A 17,284-nucleotide genomic window follows, 5' to 3' on the forward strand; every position below is an offset into this window, starting at 1 on the left:
ATTCAGAAGCCACCTGTTTATTGATTTCAAACTGTTTTTCTCCCAATATCTACTTAGCCATGCTATCAATCACTAAAATCTCATGTACAGTCGCATGCACCCTTCTCCCCTTTAAACTATTTATCCTTTTGGACAACCTGTACAATGGAATCAAGGTTAGAGGAGAACTAAAGGTCCTGGGAAGAAACTCTCATTGTTTGACTAAAATGAATTATCTATAAATATTATTAGAAGAAGGAATAGAATAAGGGGTTTCTCCAACAGGGAAGTAAGATTCAGGAACCAGGGTTATAGAAGCTTATCAACTGGCTCATCATGTAGTGTTACATGTCATATATCTGACAGCAGTAGCAACACCAGAGGTTTCTCATGGCTAGGGTCTTCATGGCTGCAAATCCTCTGAAGTGTGGTTCTCAGCACTGCTGTGCCGAGAATCTCACATCGTGTTCTCCAAAAAGTGGTCTAACCGGAAACCTTTGCTGCTCTTCATTTTCCAGTCTTCTCTCCGTTAGATGAAATCGACTGCTACATTATCTAATTTTAATCCTACATTTAATATATTTTTAGAACTGCTTTTATCTGAAATCATAATTTCCATCTTTTTAGTACATCACTTTAAAATATACACGTGAAGGCTTCAGTTTTAAGGGTGAATGATTGATAGTTAGATAATGGAGTCTGCTCACTATTTATCATACATGTAACACCCCTTTCAGGTGAGAGAAGTTAAACTTGTGCCAGGAAAACACTCTTGGTTTTGGTCCATCCTTTGGGTTTTACTTCTTAACAAAGAGAGCGTTTCACATGCAATACACAGAAAATTCCAGAAAGCACACACATTGTGTTCAGAGCTGTAGCATACTCCACTGTCTATCCACCAAATGTCGTACAGTTTATCTGGTTACTGAAAGTGATGAACTGAAAGGGTTATGCAAGCATAGAGTTGAGCTTGTATATATTTTCTATGGGCACTCAGAACACTGATTGTATGTTTGGAGGAGAAATGTAAGTCAAGCATTAAAAGCCCCACCTTAAGTAGTCAACAGCTTAGACTTTAATCCTCGGAATTCAGTTTGAAATATGTTGAAGTTATTTATATAGTTCCTCAAACAATCAAAAAATACCAGTGCTCTCAAAGTTCTTGGCATGTATCACTTGCCAGATCTCTAAATAAACATCATAAATACCTATTTGTTCTTACAGCCAGTATTTATCTATTGACTTCTGTAGTAGTCTGATCACTTGCAAAGAATTTTACAAGTATCTTGGAGAAGCAAAAGTAGAATACATATGTAGTTTAGAACTTCAGGAGCAGGCGCTGGCTTAAGGTTGGATGATTTATCACCTAACCTTTTAATGCTGGTTGGTAGACCTAGCTAAGCAGGGAATTGAAAGTGTGTAAAGTAGGGCTCAACAGGTAAAGCCACTTGCTGTGACAACAGGAGGATACAAATTTAAATCCCCAGCACCCAGATAAAAGATGTTTCTAGAAGTAACTCCAGTATTGGAGGAGGGGAAAGGGGAGAGAAATGGATCCCAGTTTCCCATTGTTTCCTTGCCTTGCCAAAGGTAATTTACACACATGAGAATCAGTAAAGTTAGATATCTAATGTCCTTCCTAGGCCTCCATTGGTCCAGGAGCCTACAAACACACAAATGTACACAACACACACACACACACACACACACACACACACACACACACACACACCCCAAATCCCCAAATATTTAATAAATTTAGCTTTTATACATAGCTTAAAAATAGCTTTTATGTTCATGAAATTCCTTAAACAAATAATAGTTGTTTCTTCTTTCTAAATAAGAAAATCCTAAAATAGTAAAGATGCATTAAGCTGTGGGATGTGTATGGTTATGGTTAATAGTTAAAAACGGGGGTTGGGGATTTAGCTCAGTGGTAGAGCGCTTGCCTAGCAAATGCAAGTCCCTGGGTTCAGTCCCCAGCTCCAAAAAAAAAAAAAAGGTGGCATCAAGCAATTAACATAAACATGATACACATATTTTTGTTCCTCTTTTATTTCAAGGCATTACTTGCAATAGAACATACTTCTTAATTTAAGAATTGAAACAGCCATAAATATTTCAATATGTTAACTGAGAATGTATATTGTGTAATGTTTTTATAATTTTCATCTGTACAACAGAAATAATTTAGAAAATATAGCTAACATCTCAGAATCACATTTGGAAAAAAAAAAAAAAACAAAGCCAGTTCTAGAAAATTCCAGGAAGGTTTCAATGCTGTACTGCTAGAGATTTTTCTGGTCTTTTAATTGCCATAACAAAGGTACTGGAGTTGATGGGTTTAACCAACAATCAATTGTTTCTCACAGATATGGAAACTGAAAAGTTAAAGATGAAGATGCTGGTGGATTATGTGTCTGGCTAGGGTCCTGCTTATTTTTTTTATTAAAAATATAATCTTCTTTCATACAACCCCTCCTAACCACAGTTTCTCCACGTTACCCTCCTCCCAGTCCCAACCACACACAAAACCTTCCATCAACCCCAACCCTTACCCTTCAGAAAGAAGTAGACTGCTAAGAGACAACAACCAAACACAACAAAACAAGAAACAGCAAGAGAGGGCAAAGGCCTTCCTGTGGAGGCCAGACAGAGCCACCCAATAAGATTTAAAAAAAGTCCCAAACGCAGGCAAAAGAGGAACAGTCACCCAAACTCTTAGGAGTTTTAGAAAAAACACCAAGCTAACAGTCATAACATATAAGCAGAGTGTCTTGCTTCTTGGTTCATTTCCCCCAATTTAAGAGAGGCAAGGTGCTCTCTAAGGTCTGTGTTATATTATCACCAAATTCATTCATGAGAAAAACTACTTATCTCCTAAAAGTACTAAACTGACAACAAGGAGTTTAAGCTATGGATTTGGAGTACACACTCAGTGGGGGAAATTTGGGGAGGGAGGCCAGAAAGATGACATGTCAGTTAAGAGTCCATAGCTTTTATAGAGAATCGAGTCCAGGTCCCAGCATCCACAAAGGGTGACTGACTCGCAACAGATTAACCCTGTCCCTAGGAAATCTGATACCTCCCTTGTAGGTACCCGCACTCATATGCAAAATCCATTTCTCATAGAGTATAATTTAAGAGCAAAACAAAATATTTAAAACGAGAGATTTTCAGCATATTTTGCAGCATACAAAATTTATATTGGAACTAATTAATAGCACAGAAGTCTTTATTTTCTCACCCCAGCCTACAGTGTGCTCTACTGTAATAGTTAGATTTAACTGCCAACTTTAGACAACCAAGAATCACCTTAAGAGAGAGAGTATCCTCTAGTTATTATCTACATCAGGTTGGTGTGTTGTCCTGTCTGTGGAAGGGTGTCTTGTTTATTGACTCAGCCCACTGTGGGTATCACCATTACCTAGACTTGGCTCTGAAATGTATAGTGAAGAAAACTACTTGAGCAAGATCTCATGCACAGTCAAGAACAGAGGGAAGCTACTATCTTGGTTACATAGAGCAGGCCTCAATAAGTATAAATACACTGTGGGATGCTACTTCACAGAAGCTGAGATAGCAAAAGACTACAAACTCTTGCTGTATCCGGTTAGGCTTAAAAAAAATCTTTTAATCCACAGAGACATTGAAACCAACCCCTACTATAAAAGTCAAGTATATCTACAATATATACTTCTATTCAAACATGCCAGAAAATGATTGACTTCTCAACCTAAATTACAATAAAAACAAAATAAAGGAAATCCACAAGCTTTTATAGACAATTAAAAAAGCATCCCTCTACCTAATTACTTGGGTTGCAAAAATCCCAGTGGAAGAGAGAAAGGTCAGAACTTAATACTTTTAGTGGTCATTATTGCTCTTTTAAAAATTAATATCAATGAATTTCAGATAGTTCCCTCTAGGGGAAGCTTTCTCTGGAACGATAATAGGAAGAAAATGGGAAAGGAGAAAGGAGCCTGAGAGTTCTGGACCACACGCATGAGAAGGCAGTGGGAAATTCCTCCTGTCCCTCATACATCATGTTAAGATTCTCTTGATATTATTTATTTTAAAAGTTTGTTATAAAGTTCAGAAATATACTGGAGTTTCACACAAGGCTTCCTGAACTTTGCTTCTTAAAACGCCATAGCAAATTCAGGCAGGAAAAATAACAGTACACACTTTAGTAGGAAAAAGAATTCCAATTCAAAAGAAGGGAATAACACCCGAAATGTATATAAGAAATACTCAAGTAAATAAAAAAAAAATAAAAAATAAAAAAATAAAAAAAAAAAAAAGACGTTCCTTCACTTTATATTGAGACCCTACTGTGACCTATTTCTGTGCCCTTGGAATTCTGTTGTAAATAAAACATACAATAGCTCTGCTCCAAGAACTTCTACTTTTATTGTTTTTCCAAGAATTGAAAGGCCGAGGTAAGTTTCCAGATTCGTTTTTCTTAATTTTGAAAATATGTTCAGACACAGATGAACCTTAAAGTATAAGGTACCTAGACTGCACTACATAATTTAACGAACCAGTATTTATTAAGCATTGTCATACACTCAAAACGCTGAACTGCATAAAACAGTAACCCATCCTTTGAGTGGCAACTAAGAGGCAAAAGTAAAAGAACACATGTATTCAGGATAGTAATAAGAAAACGTCCCCAGCTGCCTGGCCAGACTGGGCTCACTGAGAACAGTGACTGCCTTCATTTCCTTATTTCTTTTTCTTTAGTATGCATTGTTCCATTACTAGTCTATGTTTTATATAATTACCACAGGGATTTCTTGAATCCTTGTTAGAATTAAGCCACTTAGGCAGGGGTACTCCGAGTACCTGTTGTATTTCATTACCTTGCTCTTGACCAGTAGATTCAAATGAACTCGGTATGTAATTTTTTACCAAACAAGGGGACAGTGTAGGAAAAAAGAACACCTTGATGAATTTAAACTTCACCCTACCATCAAGGCAGGATGTGAAGACATTTTGCACAAAATCTGCATGTAAAGGAACTACCTTGGTAGCTGCTACAGTACAAAGGGGTGTTTGAGATTCATGACCACTAAGCCCTGAAAATACTGTTGCCAACTGAACCACAGCTTTAAATCTTTGTTGAACTTGATCACCAGGAAGATTTAATAAAAAAAATAAAAGAATTAACCAACTATCTACATTACCTCATAAGAATATCAAACTTGGCACGTAACTACAGTGGCCTGGCTCAAAACACATGGATTGTAAAAGTGTTAGCCTGCAGAATCTGTATTTTCCAAAGTGCTTGATAACTCTGGGAGATCCTGGCTCGGTATGTCACAGCACTGGGCTAAGAGAACTCTATAAGGCTTGAAGAAAAAGGAATCACAGAAATTAGAAATAAAAGGGACTGTTAGATCACATTGTCCATCCCCTGCCAAGGCAAATCATTGCTGACAGTATATTACAGCTTTACTCTTTGCAGCAGAGGTTTACTGACTTCCCAAGGGAGATTTCTGATCTGTCCAGAATAATGAATGGGACGATTTTTTTCTTTCCTGTTGGCATATAACCACTAGAAAACAGTTTTTTTTTTCCTGACAACACTAGTTTGGGAAAAACATTGAAATCCAGCCTCAACTTCTATTAGCTTTCTGTTTTAGTAAATAAATAAATAAAAAGATAGGTGTAGAGTCTTCTGGGAAGGGATGTTTGTAAATTATTTTTCTATTTTATTTAGCATGTTGTTTTTCATAACATGTAACATCCCGAACTGGATAAAGCAGTGTTTACGTGGATCTCAATAAACCTGAAACACTACAAATGGAAAAGAAAATGTAAATAAAGCTTCTGCTACTTCTTTGCCATTTAGCTAAGATTGGATACAATAAAACTCCGCATTGAACTGCTAGGATTATTTTCTTTTATTGAAGTATGTGTGTATAAAATGGCACCACAGCCACTGTCCAATGCAACTTTGTAAGATCATTTTCTTGTTCTTTCTAAATCTACTCAACTGATGCTTGAACCACTGCTGTGGGACGTACTACAGGACTTCTTTTAAATGACTCCATGGGAATGGAGAGTGAAAGAGCATGCTTAGAGAGAGAGACAGAGAGAAAAGCCTTGTACACAGGGCTTCTGATTGTCCGTTTCATCCATTGATTCTGCTGAAAAGAATTCTATAGATGCAAAATATTGGAAAATAAATGTGATAAATGTGTTATGGTTATTTTTCATAATTGCTTATAATGTTTTTTTAATATGAGCAACCAATACACAATGTAATGACAACAGAAAACATCCCAGGCTAAAATTGGCCATAGATATTTAGGTTGTGGTCCTGCTTTATGCTTATATCTGTGATGAAGAATTGCAAAGTTTCTGGAAAATTCCTGCTCAGGTTGATTTTAATTTGGCATTCCTAGTACCTTTTCATGCATTAGACACTGCCTTCTGAAAGTGTGTTCAGACTTTCAGACTGCCAAGAGATTGGTCAAAGAGATTTGTGAAATTCCTACAGAGCTCCCAAGAACCCCTAGAAACCCCCAAAAGGAGAAAATAAGAAAATTCAGGCACCCTTGAAGGTTTATATGTAGATCTAATCTGGGATAGCCACCTCTATCAGGATTCATGTTGATTCTGAGGGACACTGAACAACTCAAAGTATGGTGAACAGGATTCTCGAAGGCCTTGCCTTCTTTCCCATTTCCCTTTCCTTGCTAGAAACTGCTAGATTACAGGCATAAAGCTAGTCACCAAGACACCATTAAGTGCCAGCTATCAAAGTATTGAAGTCCAGCAATCAAAAGCCCCTCCACCTCCACCTCCTTAGCCGATGTAATTAATATGGCCAATTAAATGTTTCATTTTAACACACATTTCCTACTTGTACCTTTACAAACAGCCATTTTCCTACAGCCATGACCATTTCTTCTCTATCCAGAGACAATCCTTTGTCCCAACTCTAGAACAAATACCCATCTTCCCTCTCTCTTGTTCCCTTCCCCTTCTACCTCATTCTCTATCTCCAGTTTTTTTCTCTTATTCCCTGCCTTCTGAACCTCTGGAGTAAATTAATCACCTTTGAGCTGAGAACTGGTCTTGGGGGTCCTGACCAAATACTTTTTCGTTCAGGCACTATCATAAGAGGCCTTCTTCTGTATTCAGAGTGGATAAAAGCATTGGAAATTATAACTTATTTGAGGCAGACACTGAAAGATCAAAACACATGTGATTCTATATTTTCACACGTATAAAATCGGTGGTTAAATAGAGCAGATAGATATTAGACGGGTGGTGCCTTTCTCTTCAGGGTTCTTATCCTTCAAGTATCTTTTGAAGCTTGTAAATCCTGTATTTTTAAAACTATGAATCATGTTCCAAAATCAATTAAGTATATTCTCTTACTAAGGAATGATACATCTATGACCTAAAGATTCTTAATGGATCGTCCAAGTGCATATTACAAGGAAAAGAAAAGGAGAAAAGGGAAGAGGGGCAAAGAGGAGAAGAAACAAGAGTTGCCCATGATAATAGATCATTGATATCAATTATTTTTTTAATCTTTACACATGGTTCTGAAGGGTCAAACAGAATTTGTTTAAGTTGATAAAATTATAGAAAGAGGAGTTGTGTCTTAAACTCTAGCCTGCCAAACATGAGACTTCACTGTATTGAATAAAGGGATTTCAAAAAATATCTTGTTAAATTAAAAATTAAAAGAACACAAATATCCATAAACTCGTGCTTAATAGAAATATTAATATTTATTGATTTGAACTAAAATATATTTTCACTAAATTAGTTAGTGAGTAAATTCAATGAGGAAGATACATCTATTATCTATTATTATCTATTATGCTGTGATGAACTAAGAATAAGTAAAAATTTTAAATCCATCAATGTAGCATGAAAGACAAAATAAGATTTTTTCTTTGAGATTTTCTATAGTCAGGTATAACAAGATAATTTTATCTGGTTAGGAAGTAATAAAAAAGGCTATTCGAGGTGGGGGACATTCTATTGGAGACTGCGGGGAGGAAGGATGGAATGAGGAACTGTGGAAAGGTGGACAAATAGGAAGGCAGCAACTGACTGTAAAAAAAGAAGTAATAATAAGAAAAGAAGAAAAAAGAATTCCAAACACTGTGGAAATGTAGAGTTGTTTAATGACTGAACTCCAGAGAAACTGACTGAAATGAACTCATTTATACATCAGCAGCTTCTATGTGTTTGTCTTTGCTTCTTTTGCAAATATAGTCTTGAATTTCATTTTTGGAGTTGGGTTATTTCAGTGGGGATTAGTAGACTATATGATCAATTTTTCTAGTGATTTATAAATGCATTTAAGATTGTTCATCTAAGGTCAAAAACTGTTAAGATCTTGTTTACATAATACTCAGTTTCAGCGATGCAAAAAAGAGTGAGTAAAACTATTTTAAAGAAAATACTATTTTTCAATTCTTGATCATAGAACATAAGCCATTGGTGTTCTGTTCAGGAAATTTTTCTCTGTACCTGTGTTCAAGGTTCTTTCCTCACTTTCTCTTCTACTAGTTTCAGTGTATCTGGTTTTACATTGGAGGTCCTTGATCCAATTGAACTTGACCTTTGTACAAGGAAACAAGAATGGATCAATTTGCATTCTGCTACATGCTGACTACCAGTTGAACCAGCACCATTTGTTGAAAATGCTGTCTTTTTTCCACTGGACGGTTTTAGTTCCTTTGTCAAAAATCAAGTGACCATAGATGTGTGGGTTCATTTCTGAGTCTTCAATTCTATTCCATTGATCTACCTGCCTGTCTCTGTACCAATACCATGCAGGTTTTAATCATTGTTGCTCTCTAATACAGCTTGAGGTCAGGTGTGGTTATTCCCCCAGAAGTTCTTTTACTTTTGAGATTGATTGTTGCTATCCTGGGTTTTTTGTTATTCCAAATGAATTAGTGCTACTCGAGGAACCAGCTATACCACTCCTGGGCATATACCCAAAAGATGCTCCAACTTATAGCAAGGACATATGTTCCACAATGTTTATAATAGCCAGAAGCTGGAAAGAACCCAGATGTCCTTCAACAGAAGAATGGATACAGAAAATGTGGCACATCTACACAATGGAGCACTACTCAGCTATTAAAATGCCAGGGTGTTGAGGTAGGAGTGGGTGATTGGGAGGGGGAGCATCCTCATAGAGGTGATGGGAGACAGGAGAACCAAGAAAGGAGGTAACATTTGAAATGTGAATACATAAGATATCCAGTAAAAAAGAAAAGAAAAGAAAATCCTAAGAGTATGTTGTGGTCCCCCTTCTATACTCTTTCTTGACAAGGGTGGACTCAATTTTTCTCTAGATTTCCATCCACAGTTCCTACCACAATGTCTGTAATTATAATGATTGCTATTGTGTTAATTGTCAAACAATTCAACAAGTAAACTGGAAGAGAAGAAGACAGAGATATAAGGAGAGAAATTACCTTGCATTTCTGGTCATTATGCCCAGATTGTATATTATAATTAAGATGAGTTTTTTCGTCTAAAGGGCACCAAAAAAGAGAGATTTTTTTTAAAGAGTGAGCCATGCTCTTACAGTATGTCTCATGCTTTATATGAGTTCGATTTGTTTTAAAATGAATTATTTTTAAGCCAAGTACACTGCCCCATGCAGTGCTCATGGGATTGTTAGAAGACTGCTGTAGGTCAGAAGCTTCCCTGGGTTACATTGTAAGACCAACCTGTACTACAGCATCATATGCTGCTCAAAATGAGGACTGAAAGAGAAAATATTTTTTTTAATTAAATTATGCTTAAAGGGTTCAGCACAAATGACTAACATACAGTAGGCGTTGAACAAATGTCACTTTTCTATCACTTCCATGGCTTGGCAGCTGATAGTCTGAGTTGCATGTAACTTGCTGAATGTAAAGGAGGTTCTAAACAATACAAAATAAAATGAGCATCACAAAGACATTGAGTCTTCATAGATTATAGATGTGTAGACTTAGAGCTACACTGCTCTCTATTAGAAAGTTAGGCTCAAGGACAAAATTGAGGTCTTACAAGTGACATGCCCAGAAACTGCTTATTAAATGAATACTTCACCATCTCTTATTACACAAATGCAAAGAGAAGTACAAATTAACTTATCCTGTGTTGTCATATGAAAAGATGTTTGACGCTTCACAAATAAGCTGCAGATTTCCTTGTCATAGAACACTGATTCAAAGAGAGTAAATGTATTTAAGTAGAAAGTTGACCTGAAGCTTTTCTTCAGAAAAATGGAAAACAGTGATTGTTATTGCTTTTTTCACTGGTCTGGTGGGTAATGTATTGAAAAGGACCCACATGTTTTCTTCTATAGGCAAATTTATTTTCTATTAATTATCATCAAATGTATTTGAATTAATGTCCACGCTGTATTGAAAACTGATGCCTCCCAAAGACAGCCTTTTGAGAGGAGGCCAGAGTTTTCTTTCTGCTCACTCTTCAGGATTCGGGTGCTCTGAGGGAAATCAAGCAGAATCAATCTCATCTCTTGGATGTTTTATCACATAATAACAAAGATTCTCTGCTGTGGTTATGGTTCTTTGATGCTGTTACTGATTGACAAGCAGATTTAAGTCTCCTCTAGCAATGACGGCTAGCAGTTACAAAGAGACCTAGGCTCTTATATACTAAAATATTCTAGTAATTTCCTAGCTGGAGATGATGCTTGCAAAGCACACAGAACCACAGCAGAAGCAATTTGCATCCCTTTCATGACACTTAGGAGAAATGTCTAAGACCTCTACTCTTCCTCTATTTACAAAGATGACCCCATGGATCTCTCTCCATAAATTCCTCTTACCGCTTCTTAGCCTGATTTAATGTGAGTGCTGTTTGGGGCTCAGTGATACTGTTCTTGATCAAGCTCAAACTGCATTGAGAAAAAGATTATGAAATCGGTTTCTCTGAAGCCTAAATCAGTCCCTTGTGAGTACCAAGGCAAATGTTATCCAGATCCTTAGCAAAGATAGTTCAATGTCATTCTAAGTAATTAGACTAAGTCCAAACCCAGGAAGTGATCATGAGACTTCCTTTTGCAATTTTCTCCTACATATATGCAAGTGACTCAAATGTAAAAGGAATGGCAATGGTCCCACAAACGGGGAAGGGTCTTCTCCAGTTTTCTGCAATAGGATCAGACCCTGTTGCTGAAGGACACAAATACTTTGTTCTTAAGGCTATAGGATAAAAATATAGAAGCATAATTGGGCTGGGGAGTGGTGATGTACACCTTTATTCCCAGCACTCACAAATAGAGACAGGCAGACCTCTGAGTTCAAAGCCAACCTGGTCCGTAGAGCAAGTTCAGCCAGGACCGTCTCAAAAAATTACTAATTCGGCAGTTAATTAGTTGCAAAAGCCATCCATCACTGATAGAAGACTATCTCCATAGATAAGTTTTATCATTAAAAATAGTGATCCAGAATGGTTTTCAGTATAATGTGTGACTAACAAACTTTATGATAGAGGAATGATATGTTTGCATATCGCCATATTTCTGTAATCTAATTAGAAATCTTTTACTATATATTACATAGTTTTTAATGGGCCAACTTGATCACTATGGAACATTGTAGAATATCTATAGACAGTAGAATTTCAACAACCAGCCCAAGAGAGTAGGGGAAAGGTGAAATAATTAGTTAGGGCAAAATTATTCGTTATCTATGAACTATTTTATTTTTGATGCATATAGCAAGAATGTACCTTTGAATCCAATTGTAAAAGATGCCAAAAGCTATGCAGGATATTTCATCTAGTGTGTGGTTATCATTTGGGAAGGAAAAGGCCACGGTGCAAATTTTAAATTAGTATTAGAAAAAGCACCTACAATGGCTTTGATTATCCAGTCAGCTATGAATAGAATATTACTCTTTGGCCTTTATCAGTGTGTTATTTTGTTACTGCATTAAATTATTCATAATGTATAGTAATAAACCTACAGCCTTTGATATTCCAGAGCATCGCTTTTTGTCTTCTGAAGACAGAGACTTAAAGCGCCAACTATTGATAAAAGGGAAAGAACAAAATGGTCAGTTCACACCTCAGCAAACCTCCTAACCGGCGCCTGAGAGCAATTTATTATGTATCTTTAAAATGCAATTACGGCACCTGAAATTTTTCAAAGAAATGCTTTACTAGAACGAGGCAAACCATGCCTTGCCTGAGATTGTGTTTAACCTCATGAATAATAGCCCATAAACATGCACCTTGCACATTCGAACTAACCACCTAGTTGTCTCTCTCCTTAGTGGAAACACACAGAATATAGCATGCCGGGGAAAATAATTCAGCACCTGTGTCACTCTGGAAACCTGCAGTGACTCTGTTCGCTCTTTTTGCATGAAGCAATCAGTAACAGGGTGGCTTTCCTTAAGGGTGACCATAAATGTAATGGGCAAGCACAAACAAATGGCACGTACTTTTGCAAACAGCTTAGGCAAGAAGATACCAGTGAGTGTCTGAGAATACTTGACTTATGGATAGGATTACTGGTCATGAAATAACCATTCTTACCATAATTATGCATTAAAAGAGGATGGCCCATTCCAATAAAAGGGCCTAAGTCTCATAAAGCGGCACTTGGGTCTACAAACAGAGGTAGGAACGTTGTGGCAAAATGTTATTCTCCAACTAAGTGGGAGAGAAAACAGAAATGTTACACTGAGGCCAATTGATGGATAGCCTTTCAGCCTATTTGGAAAAAGTTTTGCACATTATTATGGAGACAGCCGAAAATATCAAATCACCGTGGAAAATAGTGACTGCATCCAGATACTAATGCATAGGAATTTTTTAAATGTCACACTTTCTCGTGTCTATAGATTGCCTGCCAACCAGTCCGTATGTTTTCTCCTCCTGTACCTTTTGCGTTTATAATTCTCTCCACCTGGAATTTTCTCTGTCCTCATTTGTTGTAAGCATCCCATCATCTTGGAGTTAACACATCTGTGAGTATGAAGCTCAAGCAATTGGCTCAATTGATTATATTTTAAGTTAATTTGCCTCTGTGAATGAATGTACAGGTTGACACAGTTTCTACATCCAGAATTGTTTCTTAGGACTGCTGTTCACCAGGCAACAGGTGCATGGCACGTACTTTGTTTTGGTGTGTTCTAGTCACGACTGTCTCTCCTTTTATATCTTCCATTGAGTAATGAGTCTGGTGAACACTAAACAAGTTAAGGTTCATTGCTACTTTGCATTCCTTAAAAAGACTCTACTGGGCTTCCATACTGAACCAGTACTGCCTGTGTGGGAACAGCAGGGGACATGAATTTTATATTAGTGGAGAAAATATTTCAAAGTAACAAGTACTTTATTGGACCCAAGAAAGGAAACGGCCCACAAGTCGATGAAGCTGAGTTCTTTATTATTGAGCCATTTGCCAAAGGACTGCTACTGCATGCCAAGCTATGCTATAGAAGAACAGAGTTTGGTCAAATCCCTGAGAATGCATGGAGGAGCTTTCAAAGCAACACAGAGATTATTGGAATTGATCTATTTTCGTGGGACTAGCATAGAACCAAGCCGCGAAGTTAAAACTAAATGGCATCTCACTTTTATTGTAACGTGAGCCATAATCTAGATTCTTCTTTTAAATTAATTTATTTACTTTACATCCTGATTGATCATAACGTCTCCTCCTTCTCCTCTTTCTAGAATGGTGGACAGGAATCTACATTTCTTTTCAGTGTGTGCATGTGTGCATGCATTCTTGTGCGTGAGAGTGCATGCAGGTGTGTGTGTGTGTGTGTGTGTGTGTGTGTGTGTGTGTGTGTGCATGTGTGTGTGAAGTGTATGACTGCACACATACACAGGGAGGCCAATAGTTAATATCATCCCTATACTGGTTTCCACCTTGTTCTCCGGGATGGTATTTAACTGAAGCTGTAGGTCACTACTTGGATAGACTTACTTTCCTGAAAGCTGTGAATCCTGCCCATATTTCTCATGTGCTAGAATTATAAGCATAACCTGGACCTTATACATGGATTATGAGGATCCAAACTTAGGCTTTGGATCCTTATAAGTTAGGCTTTGTTTATGTGACAAGCACTTTTATTACTGAGCCATCTCCCAGCCCAGAAATTCACATCTCTAAGCAGACCCTGATCAGGTGACTCAGATATGCTTGGTGGGTATAAATTCTGTCCCTGTTAATATCATGATAATATTATTAGAAAGGTTCAGAAAGCTATTATGACCATTCTCCATAATTTGAAGGTTATATTGAAGTTGAAAATCTATTTGGAAGGATAGCTGAAAGACAAACCATTCAGAGGACCATTAAAAGTACCATTTGCCTAGTACTGTAAGGACCACTTTCTTGAGATTTGGAGGAAAAAAAATCACAATTTTTAGTATCTTGCTTTCCCTTCAGAGTCGTAGAGTACTTAGTGATAATTTTTTTTGAAGTTGCATGCTAAAATGTAGTCACTTGATTCCCACTAAAATTAATGGTTACAGCTTTGTCTTTAAATATTTAAGATAAAATCTGCTCAGACACATCCGGATCCTATCCTTCATATAAACTCCAGCTACCACAGACTGCCATAATGTCTCCCGAACGCCAGGGGAGTGCTGTAATATTTAATGTGAACACAGACATTTTAGATTACTCACATGGACATGGGGATGAGGGTTAATAAACAAAATGGTGTAACGACCATTTAAGGCAGTTTCTGTTTTCAAATTTCCATAGTATCATCGCCACTAGATGCACCTTGGTATGAAAAGCACACTCCTCTAGATGCATTAGCTAAAAATATTAATAGACATCATGTTTAAAGTTCTCTACCTCAATCTTCATCAAGTGCTGGAGGAGTTTATAACCAAGAAAATAACAGGCTACTTACCTAACATCTTGCTTCCAGCCAGGAAATATGCAAAGGAATTTATGTATAACAGTCCTTAAGGAAGTATTTATATTTTGCTGAAACAATACAGAAAAAGAAAAGAGCAAAAACAAAAGAACCAAACCAAACCAAAAAGCTAAGTAGTTTGCAGATTATGTGGGCAGAAGTAGCATTCAGAAGGTGATCTGACATCCAAACTAATGCTCTGTGTTACCAAATTTATACATGAATTAAATTACTCCATCTATCTCGAGCTTGGAGAATTTTTATAACGAAGATGAGAACTCCTTCCCATAGAGGAAACAATTTAACTATTACAGTGACGTGACAGAGTGGAAGTTGGTGTGCCCAATGTGCTGGGAAGAGGTCTTTGCTCCTAGGTCTCTTGTACCTAACTGGAGTATAAAAAGATCTCTCTTGATACCTGGGATTTCTCTGTGAGAACTCTACTCAGTAGCTTAAAGCTTGTGCCTATTCAAATGCTCTTTCCCCTGGGAGGTGTAACACTTAAGACTTGTCATCTGCCATTCAGATTTCAGTTTTGACCTGGGGATTACAAAAGAGGAAAGGAGGTTACCAGTGCCTGACTGGGGAGAGAGAATCTCCTAGAATAGAGCTGCTCACTGAGACTTAAACTCTCACCCAAGAATCCATGTAGCCTAAAGCTGGCTTCGCGCTCAGCACAAGGTGGAGGAAGTTCGGGAAATTCCATTGGACCCAATCTTCCTGTCCCAGATTCAAAAACTAACCCTGCAAGAAGGCTGAAGACTCATCATGTCTGAGCTAAATTGTACATTTATTTCAGTTATGCATTCTACGTTGATGCAAGCTTTACCCAAGCCGTCGTTTATAAAGAAAATGATCATTCCCTTAGAAATAAGCGTTCGTACCGAAAAGCAGTACCTGTAGGTGCCCAGATGATACTTGAGCAATAGCGTTTGGGGTTCAGTGCATCAGAGGTGTATCTCCTGTGTATTCTCCTCCACTCACAGACCTCAGAGTGCTGTTTGTCACTGAGGAGGAACCACAGGAAGTTCTTAAAGTGGTCACATTTTAGGGGAGAGAATTAGTAGGGGGTCTCTTCCTGCTGGGGAAAACTGTAGGGGGCAGATTAGGAAACTGTTTGCCTAACCTTCTTGCTTGCCTTGCTTAGCGCTATCAAAACAGAGAGCTACCTACAAATGTTTCCAAGAAGGGAAATGGGAAGGCGCGGGTGGTAGAGACTTTGGAAGGAAGGTGGGAAGAAAAGCAGGTAATTTGGTGTTACCTGGCTAGCCCTGCAGAATGTCTTTATCTGATCATGGATATTAGCAATGACATTTAGTGAAAAGATCCTTTTTGAAAACATGGTTGGCATTTGCTTCCAGAGACAGTGATAAACTCAGGGAGCTCAATGCAGTTCTCACAAAGTTAGTACCTTTCACAGGAAAAACACACGGATTCCTCATTTTTTTTTTTAAATTTGTAAATAAAAGAGGCTTGGCTCCAAAGCGGTTCTGATGATAAGGAAAAACAAACAGTTATTTAATATTCTTCATAGTTGCAATGATGCAGTAGGCAGATTACTATGGGGAGCTATTTGACAATTCAGACGCGTGTCCACTGGGAAGAGAATTATTAGATATATCACTATAGTTTAAGATATGCTCTATCAGTAACTGATTACTGATGCTAATCAAGACTCTGTGCTTGTTAGAAAGGAAACAAACTCAGAACTAAATGTACACATTTATGTCAAATAGACATCTTTAGCGGCTTTATGATCTCAACCATTAAATGAAAGAAAACTAAGTAAGCACCATGTGTTAATAACAGGAGATTTAAAGGGTGACAGTATTCAAAACATTTTTTCTTTCTTTCCAAATTTTGTGTAAAGTGGTTACTCTACTTTTAGAAATTAAGGATGCACTTTCAAATGAACATGCAGGATGCACTAAATAATTTAGATTTATCTGACAATGCAATCACGTTTAATACATATTTTTAAATTATTTAAAGATAATTAATCTTATTTGTACTGAACGAGATGTGCCTCTCAGTGGAAGCTGATGAAGGGCCAATTTAAGACTGAAAGCTCGGTGGCAATTTCTGCCTCTCTATGCATAAACTGAAAATCAGGTGCATTCTGTTTTGAATAGTATTAATTGTGGTAGGATTTGAGACATCTTTCTGTGGCATTAAGTATACCAGGAACGAGAAGTTGATTAAGTAGAGTCTAAAATTTAGTTAAAGGATAGTCATGGAGAGAATATTTCTGCCTATTATTTTGTTTCTTCTTTCTTTTATTCCTTTTTGCTGTTTTTGTTGTCTACCTATTTTGATTCTTGGTTGTGCAACGTCAGTTTGAGATGGTCTCCCACAGAACAGCAACCACCAAAATGGAGTTTCAAGTGGATAAAACTGAAATTCAGGGT

General features: G+C 37.3%; 1 protein-coding gene; it reads left to right on the forward strand.

Moving 5' to 3' along the window:
* The window catches only part of Erich1 (glutamate-rich 1), a gene marked incomplete at its 5' end in the record, with an annotated part of 52,793,804 nt that overhangs the window by 19,740,890 nt on the left and 33,035,630 nt on the right, over nucleotides 1–17,284 (forward strand).

Source organism: Rattus norvegicus, chromosome 16 (assembly GCF_021556685.1).
Source record: "Rattus norvegicus strain SHRSP/BbbUtx chromosome 16, alternate assembly SHRSP_T2T, whole genome shotgun sequence".
NCBI classification, from domain to species: domain Eukaryota; kingdom Metazoa; phylum Chordata; class Mammalia; order Rodentia; family Muridae; genus Rattus; species Rattus norvegicus.